The sequence below is a fragment of the Hippocampus bargibanti genome, linkage group LG03 (assembly GCF_051943395.1).
Source record: "Hippocampus bargibanti isolate YZ-2025 linkage group LG03, ASM5194339v1, whole genome shotgun sequence".
Lineage (NCBI taxonomy): Eukaryota > Metazoa > Chordata > Actinopteri > Syngnathiformes > Syngnathidae > Hippocampus > Hippocampus bargibanti.
In genome coordinates, this window is record NC_142736.1 from 20056762 (window position 1) to 20072182 (window position 15421).

At 40.6% G+C, this 15421-nt stretch overlaps 2 protein-coding genes across 7 annotated transcripts in view; both read right to left on the reverse strand.

Moving 5' to 3' along the window:
* The window catches only part of tead1b (TEA domain family member 1b), a 58729-nt gene extending 56594 nt beyond the window's left edge, over positions 1-2135 (reverse strand). For 5 of the 6 annotated variants that reach the window (XM_088992470.1, XM_088992469.1, XM_088992468.1 and 2 more), the window contains exons 1-2: positions 1977-2135; positions 1391-1517 (exon numbers count right to left, since the gene is read on the reverse strand). The gene's annotated coding sequence lies outside the window, so the exon portion shown is untranslated. Of the gene's footprint in view, positions 1-1390; positions 1826-1976 lie in introns of those variants that run through there. The other variant, XM_088992466.1, reaches the window with a different exon arrangement.
* A 3987-nt stretch (positions 2136-6122) lies between these two features.
* mical2a (microtubule associated monooxygenase, calponin and LIM domain containing 2a) overlaps positions 6123-15421 on the reverse strand; it is a 56375-nt gene continuing 47076 nt past the window's right edge. Inside the window, exon 25 of the mRNA XM_088992479.1 lies at positions 6123-13274. The gene's annotated coding sequence lies outside the window, so the exon portion shown is untranslated. The remainder of the gene's footprint in view (positions 13275-15421) is intronic.

The following is a 15421-nucleotide window of genomic DNA, read 5'->3' on the forward strand; positions in this document are numbered from 1 at the left end:
TTTGTCCAACAGGTTGCTTGACTGCATCAATTAAGAACAAAGCAGACAATTCTAGGGGGAAGATTTATTATGTGAAATGTTTGTGGTTACCCGGAGTTCAAAATGCTCCTGGAAATAATAAGCTTTTTACGCCAATTGGTTGTGTGTCTTATGTTTCCTTCCTCATCTAGGGAGCTGAGAATAAGGCAGTGTTTTAAGAGAAGACAAAAATATCGATAATATGCGTTAAAACTGTAAAAATGTAAATGTCTCCACTGCGATACTAATGAAGGCAAATCCAATCCAATCCAATTACATACAAAACACAGATAATTGAGAGTACATTTTTTTCTCCCTTCACTACTTTGATAAGTAGCAATCTTCTTTTCCTTTTGGCTTTTCCCTTCAAGGGGTCGCCACAGCGAATCAATAACCTCCATCTTCACAGGTATGATACGCATGTTTGTTTTGGCCATGCTTTTACGTCGGATGCCCTTCCTGACACAATCCTCTGTATTTATCCGGGCTTGGGACCGGCACAAAAAGACGTATGTCCCTTTGTGGCTACAGAACAAGCAACTCGCTCAGTAAAAGGTTCCCAAACACAAAATTTGACCACACCATTGACATCCAATATGAGAAACACAAATAGCCTTCGGAGAAAAGAAAACAATACAGTTGATTTAAAGCAGAAGCAGCATATGTATTTTAGTGGTGCAAATGGTGACCTTGTGACCTTACAGCACTGCTTAGGTTCAAACTAAACCAGAGCTGTCACACCTTGAAACATCAAAAAGGCATGGTTAAAAACAAAAAGAATTTGGGCAAGCTGCTGTAGCAAATGGACGCTTCTTACATTATTTTCATCAACCAATCTTTTTTTTAAATCACGTGCAAATATCGTGCTATTGACGGTCTATTTGTAAGGACGCTCACTTTCAGCTGACCAGGCAATTCCCAAACTAAAGGAAAGAAAACACGAAGGTGGAAAAAAGGCAAAATAAAAGGCGTCACGAATGACATTTTGACAAACATGCAACGTCCAATTCATGCTAGTTAGTACCAGACATATAGCGGAGTAATCCACATTTCGGATTGAGTAACACGCCAATTTAAGCTAATATTCATCCGACAATGTAGGTAGGCTACCAGTGACTAAACCTTTAGCCCCTGGCGAGTGTTCTGTTTCAGTCCGCATACGTTCTCAATGTATTATTTTTAAAATTCAACGCAAACCACCACCCTTCAAATAAATATACCGTCGTTATTGTTGGCGTTGTTCGTATAATCAGCGAATGTACAGTAGGTAGGGTGAATCAATGACGGACTTTTGACTTATTTTTCCCGGTTCCTTCCCCTGCTATGTAAAAGTAAGGCGAAAGGAAAAAGTACGAGAGAAAAATATACTCACACAGAACTTAGACGGTGATTTGAAAAAACAACGTCCAATGTGGCGAAGCAACAAGTCTCCCCGGTGGTTTTCGTCGAGGTGGTCCGAAAAGGCTCCGGTGAAATATCCCAAGTATAGACCAAACCAACTAGAGAGACAAAAACAGCAACGCGAACAGTCGTCATGTTGTCCAAAACTGTTTTCCGATATAGATGTGGGTTGTTTGCTGTTGTTTGTTAGGTTTTATTTTTTGTTTTTAGTTGAAGCTAAAATCTCCGGTGAGTGTTTCTGGGGATCTGACATGGAGCACACGACATCTGGCGCTTTTAAAAGGGGCGTAGGAGCAGCCTTCTTGTCCAAAAATGTGAAAAATGTAAAAGATTTCGCTGCTCGAGCGACTGGAGCGAGCGTTCAAAGTGCCTGTTGCAACAGCGAGTCGGCCATCTAACCCACAACACCCACCGTTCCACGCGCCGTGGGAGAAATACCAAAGATAAATAGGACAGCGTTTTCACAAACTATCCCGGATGAGAGAATTCGTAAACTAAACCTAGCAAATAGAAGTCCACGTTCACTTTGAATGCCTGCAACTAGCAATGGAACTTACCTCGTTATTGATATCTCATATTTTAAAAATGTCCATTTTGAGATCATGTGGTGTTACAGGGCATTTGCAATATTAATGTTAAGTTATTCTTGTGTTTCTGGGTCGGCAAGGAGGGTGAATCACTTCGCTCACTGACAGAGATGCGAAGAATGCTCGGAATGAGAAGAGGAATGAAATGAACGCAAAGAGCGAGTTTGCGTCGGGGGCGGAGCCAGAGATGGCGTCATCCCGGAGCCCTGCAGACTCGCTCCGCCGGGCAGGGACAGGGAGGGCGCGTTGACATCCCGGGAAGTGTGGCCTTCAGGGGACGCGCGGAAACTTCGACTTCCCATTTTCGTCGCGGTGGAACCATCAATTCTGTTTTGCCCTGACAATGTCGACGAACCTTTAGTATGGCACCCGGTGCGAACCCACATCATACTGGATGTATCCTTTAATACTTACGTAACTGTGGTTGGAAAGCAAAGATTATATTTTCTGTGGCTGAACATGAAATGCAGGGGTGAAGTGAGTGAATGGGGTGCGCGGTTATTGCCAACAGCCTCTGAAAAATATCGACACAGCCTTGTTTATTTGTGCCCGTTTCCTGTCTTTGTTGCATCCACTGCTTCCTTGACAATCGCGACATGTGTTTGTAGTTCATGAAGAAAGTCATTAATGGAAACGACGTGGAAGATACCCAGATACAGCGTTGCAGTTGCAGGGCGTCAATTAATGTGCAGTATTTAATCACTTAATGTGCTGTGAAGAGTTTCCATCTGTATTTTTTTCCAGAGTGGGGCACTAGAGTAACAATCGGTTGCATAATTGTGCGGCAGGCCTAATTGCAATAATTTTGGTTTTGTTATATTATTATTATTATTATTATTATTATTATTATTATTATTATTATTATTATTATTATTATTATTATTATTATTATTATTATTCCTTTCATTTATAAGTGCCTTTCAAAACTCTCAAGGACACTTTACATTCCCAGGATAAGAACATAATTTTTGTGCGGGTGAGCAGCAGCAGCCAGACGCACCAGCGTTACCCCAAAATCGAACAAGACACAAGTTGAATGACATGTCTATAGTATTTATCCAAACCCCATTTTACCTACTAGCTTAATGGTCACACAACATGGAAAATCCCATAGAGAGGCTCAAAAAATGTCCGCGTTGTCCTTGTGCAGGATATTGAGGCCCTGCCTGGCCATCACTCTCAGCATGATTGGAAAGTTCACCATCGCCTCCGGTCACATCTATCTGTACACTTGTGAGCTTTAGACCACCATCATCTGGTAAAAGCGGCGGTCACATCAAGATTGCGTTCTATCCTTGACCTTTACTTTTACAGCAGCGTGGGAGTTTACTCACAACTTTTCCCTTTTATTTTTTTTCTAAGATAAGTATATGCACAGAGTATTTCCCACGTTTGCAAACTTCTTTTTTCTTCTTTGTTTTCCATCAATTACTTCCTTAAGGGACAACCGACGTCACTTTTTTGTTTTTTAACTGACATCAGAAAAACGTTTTATAGCATCTAAAAGACCCAAAACACACAGTATGATATTTTAGTCAAAGGCAAAACACCAATAAAAATGACTTAAAGTGTCCAAAATCTGCAAAAAAATTTAGCTGCGAATTGGGCATTTTCAGAAAGTCCTGCCCCCAGTTCGTGACGTCACGCCAAGACGTCTTGCATTGCTAGTGAATCAAAACAATGGCTTCAGATTTGGAGAATATGCTTTCTTGTTACTCATCCAGTTATGAATATGATTCAAATAGTTCTGACGAGCAAAGCATACATGTTTGCAATCGATTAAAGAATTTATTTGTGCCATTTTGAGGCAACTTTGGCGGGAAATCTCTCACCCAAAAAAAAGAGGCACAAAATGGCGACGTCCTGTGGCCACCTCCGTTTCCACAGGCTGATAAATTCCTTCTATGGAGCTTGGACACCCTCTTCTGGCGGCTTTTGGGTGCAACACGACGTCCCCAGACCAAACAAGTACAGCAAAATACATTGACGTGATGGAAGGACCGCTACAATGTGTCTTTTACGGTCAGGGGCGGTCCTTTAGTGACGTCACGTACGGACTCGTCACCAACTCAAAAACAAGACTTCCTGAATATTCAGCGCGAGTCTTAAAACGTAAAATATAGCTATATGCAGTGGAATCTTTGTAAAATACGCTCAGTAGAAGTCATTTGAAGCCATTTTACAAATTATGGACACAACTTGTCCGGAGATGTCGGTTGTCCTTTAAATATTAAGGGGAAGCCCCAATTTTTTTTATTGTCATACCTTTTGGAGCTGACCCAAATGAATACCTTAATAATAAATAACTCCTCCAATTGTTTTTGGGGATGAACTTTTCCAGGCATCCTGGAACCGAATGATAAGCTGTTCACTGTAGTAACCGCTGTCCCCGAAAGGATCAATCCATGAATCCAACTTCTTTAAACATTCTATCCAGTTTTCAACTCTTTATTTTTCACAAAAGCAAGCCATTATTTTAAATTGACAGTGCAGAAAATGAATAAATATTAGTCACTGGTTTGGTGTGTTATGTGCACTGTGGAGGAAAAGCGCAGGAGAGGCTCCACAGCACACATGCAGGTTCCTTGCGCACAACAGGCTGCAAAGTCTGAGCAGAGGCTGGTATTTTTTTTTGTGTTGAGTAATGAAAGCTATGGTGATCCTATACTTATCAACGGACACCAACTGCTCATGATCAGTGGCCGATCGATCACAGCAACACCAATAGTTATAGTTTTAATTTTGTGAAGATAATATGCAGTTTCAATTGGTTTCCATTTTTTCAAAGGCATTTTTGTTTTGATTTTATGCCCTTCACAAATGTTTTTTGACATTTTTGTCACGGTTTGCAAGGTGGCCGTGGTGGTGGACCCCAAAAATGCAGACAGGCGTGAGTATTAAGGTATGTATGTAGTAGTAAGGTATGTATTAAGGTCGGCAGGAACAAAATCTCAAACAAGTCATTAGAACAAAGTTGTCCAAAGTAGCAAACAAAACCATGAGCAAAACATGACAAGAAGAAAAAAACCTGACAGGGTGAAACAAATGAATGAATGGTCATGCCAGGAGGCCTTTTAACTGACACTGATTAAAACGACCAACACCTGTGCAGATGCAGGCAGGGCCTGACAGTGCCACCCGTTGGTCGCGAACTGAAACATGGCAATTTTATTTAGAGTTATTTGCTAAGTTATCATGATCAAAGATATCCTTGATCCCCAGGCAAGCCACCTGTGAACATTGCTGTCGTGGTCATTTTCTGTACCGCTTGTCCGTGTTACTGCTTCTGAGCCGCAAAATTACACGATAAAAGTCGATAACATAGTTTCCAACAAAACATCAACATTCCATCTTCTAAATTTCTTCGCTTTAAATGAACAAAAAGCAATTCAGTAGTTTCAGTGTGTCCATACAGTTAAATACACAAGTGCAGTCTTGTCTGAACAAGCCATCCATTAGACAGCCCGTGTTTTGACAAGGGTCTCTCAAAAGAAAACCATCGAGGAAGATGAACGAGTGATGCTCTGAAGACATCCATCGACACCTTTTAACGCCTGTCTGTGCTCGTTTGGCCCATTGAGTGGAGGGTAGGGTACAGAAATGCCCATCGTTCTTCTCTGTCAATACGTTCTTTGTTTCAGTTTTATTTTTTAATTTAGAAGCATTAAAGTACATTTTTCCAGGCTTGAGGAAACAAACGAATTTCACCTTCAGTTATTCCGACACTTATGAGTTGAGGTGTATATTTGTTGAATGCATATCATTCACAAGAAAGTGGCGGGAAAAAAACCCACGAATTTCTGTTAATAATGTAACGTTTAACACATCTATCGCAATTAAATGGGATATTTTTTAATTGAGGTCAAGCAAAAATAATAATAAATAATAATAATAATAATAATAATAATAAAAAGATACAATTGATTTAAGTACCTTTCAAAATTCTCAAGGACACTTGACAGTCCTGTAGGCTTGTGTAAGAACACCAAAGAGTGTCATGAAAAGCCCACTGGAACGTGTACTTCTCTGGGAATAATCAGAGGTAATTTAAATTGCTCTGGGTGTGTGCTGACTACTGTACCATTACACAGGGCAGCCATATCAGAATCAGAGTCCGAATCAGAATCATCTTTATTGGCCAAGTGTGTAGAACATACAAAGAATTTGTCTTCGGTAGACCACGCTGCACTAGTATCACCATAAAAAAAAGACAAATGAGTATGGAGGATACTCATAAAGGTTAATTCATCCATCCATTTTCCAGGCCGCTTATTCCTCATTAGGTTCGCGGGGGGTGCTGGAGCCTATCTCAGCTGTCTTCGGGCACGAGGTGGGGGACACCCTGAATTGGTTGCCAGCCAATCGCAGGGCACACAAAATCGAAATCACTCTCACACCTAGGGACAATTTGGAGTGGTCAATCTGCCTGCCATGCATGTTTTTGGAGTGTGGGAGGAAACCGGATACCCTGGAGAAAACCCACGCGGGGCCGGGGAGAACATGCAATCTCCACACAGGGAGGCCGGACCGGGACGCGAACCAGCGACCTGTGCACTGTGAAGCCAGTGTGCTAACCACTCGACTACCGGGCCACCTAAGGTTAAACTAATCTAATCTAATCTAATCTAATCAAATTCTTTAATGTAAGTAGGACCTCTCTGGAACAACTGAAACAATTTGCAAGGTATCGAGCAGAGCTGGTGGTCAGTGGTAGAATAAAATCCACTATATCCCAGTTATGGGATATAGTATGTTATGAGGGTGTGTCCACTTATGCAACCTTATTATTGCCGTTACTCATTTTACCTCCCCTCATACAAAGATTGTGTTTGATAAATTGTATTAAAATAAAGTCAGCAGGAACAAAATCTAAAACATCAAAATCATCTGAACAGAAAAAATACAAAGTATCAAAAGAAAACCAAGATTAAAAATCCGCCAAGATTAAACAAACACATGCACCGCACACAATGCATACAACTGCATACAACAGCATACAATGACATTTAACAATTACCCGACACCGAATGGTCGTGCCGGGGGTCCTTTTGAGTGTCACTGATTGGAAACGATCAGCACCTGTGCAGGTGCAGGCGGGGGCGACAGCGCCCCCCGTTGGTCGCCAACCAGATCATGACAAATGTGTCATCTTTTCACATCTGCTGTGTGTATAGAAAACATTTTCGCAGAATTATATGTCTCAATATGATCTACTAATGGCAGAATCATCACGAGATACCGTTGCTTTTTAAGCACATCGCAGGAGCCTATTCTGAGCAAAAGATTTGTTTGGCAGTCCTTTGATTTCAACTTTTTAAGCACAATCGAATTAGGCTAATCCAGTTCATCCCCCCCCCTATCCCTCCCAGATATATTCTGCTGCTGCAACTGTCTGGTCTGGTTTAGTCTGGTCGCCAACCTTCTCTAATCAGATCGTCATCGAAGGCCAAGCGCTGGCTCTCTGCTCTTTGACTGTTGAGCTGGCTGCCCTCTTTTTGCTTTATTTACACACACTAAGACGAAAATTAAAAAAATAAGATCGGCTCACTGATTTTCAATAATATGACCATTAGGTCATTTTCTGAAGTCATACAAAAATTGGAATAAATTATCACATTTGATAAAGACACCCTTTTTTAAAGATCTTCTCAAAGACATGATTGAGCAGGGAAGAAAAGAGAAAAGTAAAAACAAAAAAAGTCATCCCAACCATCTCTTGAGACCAAATCTGCTTTTTTTCCCCCCACCCATTTTGTTGTCACAGTGTTTCAAACAGTTTGCGCACTCGCAGGTTAATCTCTTTATCGCAGCAGCAGCAAACGTTGCCTGCGCAACAGAAGATACTGCCAGAAGGATACAGACATTAAAGTCAGATGATTGCATAACCGATGTTTAAAATGCGATTATGACCAGATGTGCATGCAGATTTTTTTGCAGAGGCAAGGGATTTTTTGCGATATCGCACAGACACACGTTTTTAGAACAACCGGCTTTACGTGTGATTATCAAACAAAATCAGAGAAAGCGATATTCTGCCATCTGGCAATCCAAAATTCGTCTCTAAACGCAGTTTGGCACAGAATAGCTCAAAGGTATTCCATGCTCGTTGACCCAGTTCTTTTAACGACAGCTTTTCATTCGGAACAATAGCGCGACTTTCAAGGATATTTTATTAACACGAGATTGATTGACGGGAAAATCAAATGGATTCTCCAGTCGGTCATACCAATCAATGATAGATAATTACAAGTTCCTGACTATCTAAAGTGAACAACTGTGATCATTTCATGCTCACCATTTGGCAAGTACAAGCCGATGTAAAATGGCCGCCGATGTTCTAGCAAAGTACACTATCCGACGGCATCAGCGTAATTCTCCTTCATAGCCTGAAATGCTCCCTTTCAAGGCATACGAGCGGATGGGATCTGGCGGGCGGCGGGTGATCATTTTCCTTTCGGAGAAAAAGCATATCGCTGGTGCTGAGCATTAAGCATGATGGCGGATCAGAGCAATTGGGAATCGTATCTGTCTCTTCAGCGTAAATATCAGAGGTAAGGTGATAGCAAGAAATCCCAGACTCAATAAAGTGCCGCATTTAATCCAGGAGGAGCGCTCGAGACGTCGAGACATCTGCAGTCAGGTGTTTTTTTTTTAATCAATGTTTTTCAATTTCACTTTACAATGACACCTTTGGGCTGTTTATCCATCCATCCGTCCATTTTCCGGACCGCTTTCTCATGACAAGCGTGAGTGCTGAAGACGATCACAGCTGTCTTTGGGCAATAGAAGTGGAACACCCTGAACCAGTTCCCAACCAATCACAGGGCACACAGACGAACGAGCACCTGCGCTCACACTCATCCCAAGGGACAATTTGGACTGTTCAATCGACCTGCCATGCATGTTCTCGCAAAGTGGGAGTACCCAGAGAAAACCCAAGCAAGCATGAGGGGAACCTGCAAACACCACATTGCCACGTTATGGTTTGTGGCAATATCGGGTCATGCCCGCATCTGCACAGGTGCTGGTCGTTTTAATCAGTGGCAGTTAAAAGGATTCCCAAAATGACCACCCAGTGTGGGGCATTGTTTGTTTCACCCTGTCAGGTTTGTTTCATCTTGTCATTTTTTACTCCTGCTTTGTTTGCTACTTTGGACCTTTTTGTTTTGATGACTTTGTTGTTTGAGAATGTGTTCATGCTGACTTTATTTCATACAATTTGTCAAGTACACCCTGCTCCTCTCCTGCCTGCTTTGTTGGGGTCCACCACCACAACCACCTTACAAATCGTGACACACACACGGAGGCCGGAGTGGGAATGAAGTCCTGCATATCTCCACGCACTGTGAGTTTGATGTGCTAACTAAGCACTGGAGCACCGAGTCGACTGAGCTGTTTACTTTTAGTCCAATATATTTAAATTGTTTTGGATTTTTTTTGTGTGTATTCTCAGATGTACCTGTGAAGTCAACTCAATGGGATGGGGGTGGTGGTGGTGGTCATACATTCAAACATTGAAAAAAAATTCTAGTGAAGCCTCGATATTTGTGCTCATCCTGACCGAATCGGTATTCCTTCTCCCTTCCAATATCTTGCTGAAGAAACATGAAAGAGCGTGTTATTTTAGTCATCCCACAAAAACAGGCTTGCTTAACACTCAATATTATCCACCGGTGTGAATTTTGAGTGTGAGTGGTTATATGGTTGATTGGCGATCATTCCAGGGTGTACCTGAATCCTCACCGGGAGGGGCCTGCTATCGGGTCCAACTTCCTTCATTGAAAATGGATGGATGGTTGATGTACTGTATTTCAATAGGGGGTCTTTCAAAGTACCGTATTTTCCGGTGTATAAGGTGCGCCGGAGTATAAGGCGCACCCCCGATGAATGGTGCATTTTCAAACTTTTCCCATATAAGGTGTACCAGACTATAGGCGCGCTTTCAATGAATGAAAAAGGTTTTCTAAATGTAATATATCAAAGTTTGCCAAATAAAAGGCACTCCACATTATAAGGGGCACTACTACTTCTGAGGAAAATTGAGTAGGTGGCTGCTGACAGTCATTGCGAGACCTGGTTTGGCTCAATATTACTTTACATAGAAGGCGCACAGGCGTATAAGGCGCAGGGTCAGGAAAATGAAGGCTTTTGGTACACCGGAAAATACAGTATCTCAGCATCTTAGACCCAGGGGAAGCTGAAATCACACACACAACTTTAAAACCTTCCTTCCATTCATGAACGTTGTCTTACATTAGCTTTGTTGGGCAGGCTTTTGGGTTGTGAAAAGTGTCATTTTTTTCCCTCCATACAGGAAATGTAAATGGGTAAAAAAACAATTTATTTCCACCGCACGTTGTGAGTCCTCTTTCACAAGGACTCTAAAAAAGATGATTTAGGTCTAAGTGCCGACATTACATTATGTTTGGAATTAATCTTCTCCCGGCAGTTTGTGTGTTTTCATCAGCTTTTAGGGGCATTTGTAATTTTGGTCCACTTTTAGGACGATTGCTCTGTTGCTCAAATGCTAATCATCATCACTGCGTAAATTGTTTTCTAGTTTAACACTCAAGGAAAGACATTACATTTATCGCAATAACAGCGACTTGGCACCCGGTACGTCGGCAAATAATCTTCTCTGTAAGCTCTTAAGTGAACTCAGGGAGGGTAATTCAGCACGTCCATTTACACCTGGTGGTGATGGTCACGAAACTAGAGCAGGGCAAATAAGTTATGATAAAACCAGTATGATGAAGAGCGGATAAGTGCAGAATTTCAGTCGTATACGTGCATGAATTGAAATTTGCAAAACGGAAAATCTGTCAGGAAATAAACATTTGTCTTTTTCAACAGCTTGAAACAAAAATAAAAAACACCATCATCACTTAGCAGACAAAATGAAATGTTTTAAATTAGCCATTTTTAGACAGCAAAACTCCACTTTTGCACTCTGAAAATATGGTTGACTTCTTGCTTTCAGCTGTTCAAACCATTGTTTCCACCAGGGCAGTAAAGATGAACATTGTCACATTTGATCTCGAAAGACAAATAAAAACAATAAACGATGGAAAAGGTGAAAGAAGTATCTTCCAAGTTCAAGATGGTAGCAAGAAAACAAATCTTAAGTGTTAAAAACGAAACAGACAATTCTTTATTTTTGCAAAAAGAACACAGGACATTTTTTTGTCTTCTTTTAATTCCTTGACATTTGTTATTAATGTGATTGAGTATTCAAATGATACTAAATAGTGTGTCTAACCAACATGAAAACTGGAGCAGTCTATGAGCTAAATAACAAGAAAAAATAACAAAAGGCAATTGTGAGTCAGGGAGAAGATGGACACTCAAAGCGATTTCACAAACAGTCTTAGGATACAAGTTCCATTCATTCCGCAAACATGCTCGTAACTCAAAACACCAGTCATCTGTTCCAGTTTCCTTGTAGTTTTAATTTGTAAAATGGCTTCAAATGACTTCTACTGAGCGTATTTTACAAAGATTCCACCGCATATAGCTATATTTTACTTTTTAAGACTCGCGCTGAATATTCAGGAAGTCTTGTTTTCGAGTTGGTGACGAGTCCTGACGTCACGTCACGGAAGGAACGCCCCTGACCAAGAAAGCACTGTAGCAGTCCTTTCATCACATCAATGCATTTTGCGGTACTTTGTTTGGTCTGAAAACTTCGTGTTGATCCGTGATTGCGAAATTAGAAGGAAAACACATAACGCGATGGCGAATCGTTGTGTTGCACCGAGCAAGTATTTGATATTCTCTGACAAAAATCCCCAAGAGACAAATAAGCCCATTTCCACGGAGCTTTGTCACCTGCCTTTTTTGGGTGCTACATTTCCCCCCAGATGCCTCAAAATGACACGAAATAAATTCTATAATCGATTGCAAACATGTATGCTTTCCTCTTCAGAACTATGTGAATCATATTCATAACTGGATGAGTAACAAGAAAGCATCTTCTCCGAATCTGAAGCCATTGTTTTGATTCCCGAGCAAGGCAAGACGTCTTGGCGTGACACCACAAACAAGGGGGCGGGACCTTCTGAAACTGGCCACTTCCAGGTTCAATTTGTAGTAGTAGTTTTTAGACACATTAAAGGACAACCGACGTCTCCGGACAAGTTGTGTTCATAATTTGTAAAATGGCTTCAAATGACTTCTACTGAGCGTATTTTAATAAGATTCCACCGCATATAGCTATATTTTACGTTTTAAGACTTGCGCTGAATATTCAGGAAGTCTTGTTTTTGAGTTGGTGACGAGTCCGTACGTGATGTCACGAAAAGAACGCCCCTGACCGAAAAAAAGACACTTTGTAGCAGTCCTTTCATCACGTCAATGTATTTTGTTGTACTTGTTTGGTCTGAAAACCTCGTGTTGCACCAAAAAGCCGCCAAAAGATTGCGACCAAGCTCCATGGAAGGAATTTATCAGCCTGTGGAAACGGGCTGATTAATTCCCTACACGGCTTTGTAGTCATTTTCTGCCTGACATTTCCCACCCCTGATGCCTCAAAATGACACAGAATAAATTCTTTAATCGATAGCAAACGTATGCTTTCTTCTTCAGAAATATTTGAATCATATTCATAACTGGATGAGTAACAAGAAAGCATATTCTCCGAATCTGAAGCCATTGTTTGGATTCTCCAGCAATGCATGATGTCTTGGCGTGAAGTCACGAACTGGGGGCGGGATTTTTCTGAAAATGCCCAATTCGCAGCTCAATTTTTTTGCAGATTTTGGACACTTTAAGTCATTTTTATTGGTGTTTTGCATTTGAATAAAAATATCATACTGCATGTTTTGGGTATTTTAGATGCTATAAAACGTTTTTCTGATGTCAGTTAGGAAACAAAAAAGTGACGTTGGTTGTCCTTGAGAGGATAATAAGAGAAAGATGAAACCTTAGCGGAGTGACGGAAAGGGTTTATAAAAAATGAAATCTACTCATGATCCAAAACGTGAGCTCATCTGTGAAATGAGGTAAATGTCAAAGCTTGAACTGGGGTTGGGGGTTTCTTCTGCGATGGGATCGTTAATCTTGATGATGTCATGTGATTTCAGGCGAAAAATGAATTCTTCAGAGGCTACAAAAACATTTGGTCAGTCAATTTTGAAAGAATCTTAATGAAACCAAACTGAAAGGCAGCACTGACAAAATTGACAAAACGACAAAAGGGTTCATTGGCGGCGAAACGGGGACGTTTTGACACTCAGATTCCATTTCCTGACTTGAACATCAGCATTTAACCTGTTCAAAGATAAAAGAGCATGAAATTCAACATCAAAGAATCGAAAACAATCTGTATTCCCCCCCCCACCCCTAAAAAGTTGCCATCTCTTTTCAAATATTTTCTGCCAAATGCTATCTAAGAAAATTGAGTTGGTTGTACAGGAATAACTGGAAATAAAAATCCAAACTGTTGATCTTTTGTCATATTCATTCCCAAAAGGTTTTCACTGTGCAATCAAAAGGATGAAAAAAGAGCAAGTTATCTCACTGTCCGATACTTTAAAGCAGGGGTCGGGAACCTTTTTGACTAAGAGAGCCATATAAGTAAAATACAGTAAAGTCTCGTTATATCGATATCGGATATATCGATAGTCCCGGTTATATCGATACTATTTCTATGCACGCACTGAGAAGATTACATGCAAACAGGGTCGGATATATCGATAGTCCCGGTTATATCGATATTTTTTCGGACTCCCTTGGATATCGATATAACGAGACTTTACTGTATTTAGAAATGTTTTTCAGTGAGAGCCACACACGCGAGCGCGCGGCCACTTTTCAACAAAATGTCAGAATGTATTATTTAAAAAAACTTTGTGACAGTACTCACCGTTAACATGTTTTTAACATGAATGGTTTTCCGTTCATCACGATTGGTAAAAATCCAGCCAAACGATAGGAATGAAAGTCAACTTGCCGGGTCCACAGGCAAAGTTACTGCTAGCTAGCCTGCACACGGCTCATTAGCTTCCACACTTGCTATCTGCAATATACTTCTCGCAGAAGTATATTGATGCTAATGTTAACACGAGGCTTTTAAAATATCACAGACATTCGACTGCTTCATCGCCGTTATTGTTTAATGGCAAATTAGAATCGCAAATCCTCCGGTGCATTCAAGCTGGAGTGTACTCGTCATTTTTTTTACTCGTTTGGCTCATTTAAAGGGCCGTTTACCTGTTTCAACATGACGGCCAGTGTCCAATCAAAATTGCGCTTTCCGCCAACTGCAGCCCCAAGAGGAAATGAACGGTGAAAAAGCGAGAATATGTATTTAATTTTATCGGCGAGCCATATGCAATCATCAAAAGAGCCATATAGGTTCCCGACCCCTGCTTTAAAGGCTATCATTGTTGACAAGGTTGCATTTTAAATCAAATCGTGCCTTTCAGAACAGCCGCTTTGCAAAATTAGCTGCAATCTTTGCGTGGTGGGTTTCTGACATGCGCATTCTGCTTTAAAATGCATCACAACAAAACTGGGCTACAAAATCTCACAGGATGTTTAATTTATTTCTGAGAGTTTTACAAATATTTGGAAGAAAGTAAAGGGCAACTGTTGAATTTTGACCTTGTACACATTCTTACACATTCGAGAATTTATTCGGGAATTGAAAATATGACGTAGAGCGCCATTCCCGAATTAGTTCAGGTTTTGTTTTTTCTTGCTTGAGGGCCGATAAAGCATTGGCCAGACCTCTGGCAATGTTTTTCCCTTCCACAAAGGGGCAGCATTTCCGTTTTTTTTTATTGTTAGCGCTTTGTTTCAGCTTCAGCTGTTGTTAAAGTGCTATATAAACCAATATGTATGGATTGTATTGTATTTTGGACAGCCGACCTCATTTTAAGCTCACATAACTCCAGACCCATATAATTTTGGAAATAACAGCTTTTTTCTGATGAAAGAGAGTTTAAGGTTTCATATGCTGCGTTGAATTTTTATGTAGTCCCAAAACTCAATATTCTGTGGGTCCTGGAATTCGAATGACAATGACAAAAACCCTGGCACAAGAGTGGACACATTTTTGCACATTGAATGGCAGTGAATGAGTTAAAATAAATAAGTAATACACAAATGGTACATATCTCCAACACCAAAACACAAAAAGTATGTTTTTGGAGATAGTGTTTGTTGGTGGTACATTTATAAATGACTACAGATAATGAATGACGTTTAGAAAACGTAATCAAGAGATTTAAAAAGAAAAATGTATACACCCATGTTCAACTTCAATCATTGCAATACAAAAGAATGACACGAGAATTATTTTAAAGTGCTTTCCACCATACTCGATTCATCTTTTTTCTCAAAACAATAAGTAAAAAAAGTGCAAAGCACAAATCCAAACGTATGTAAAAAGGGAGTCCATACAAACCTGGCTA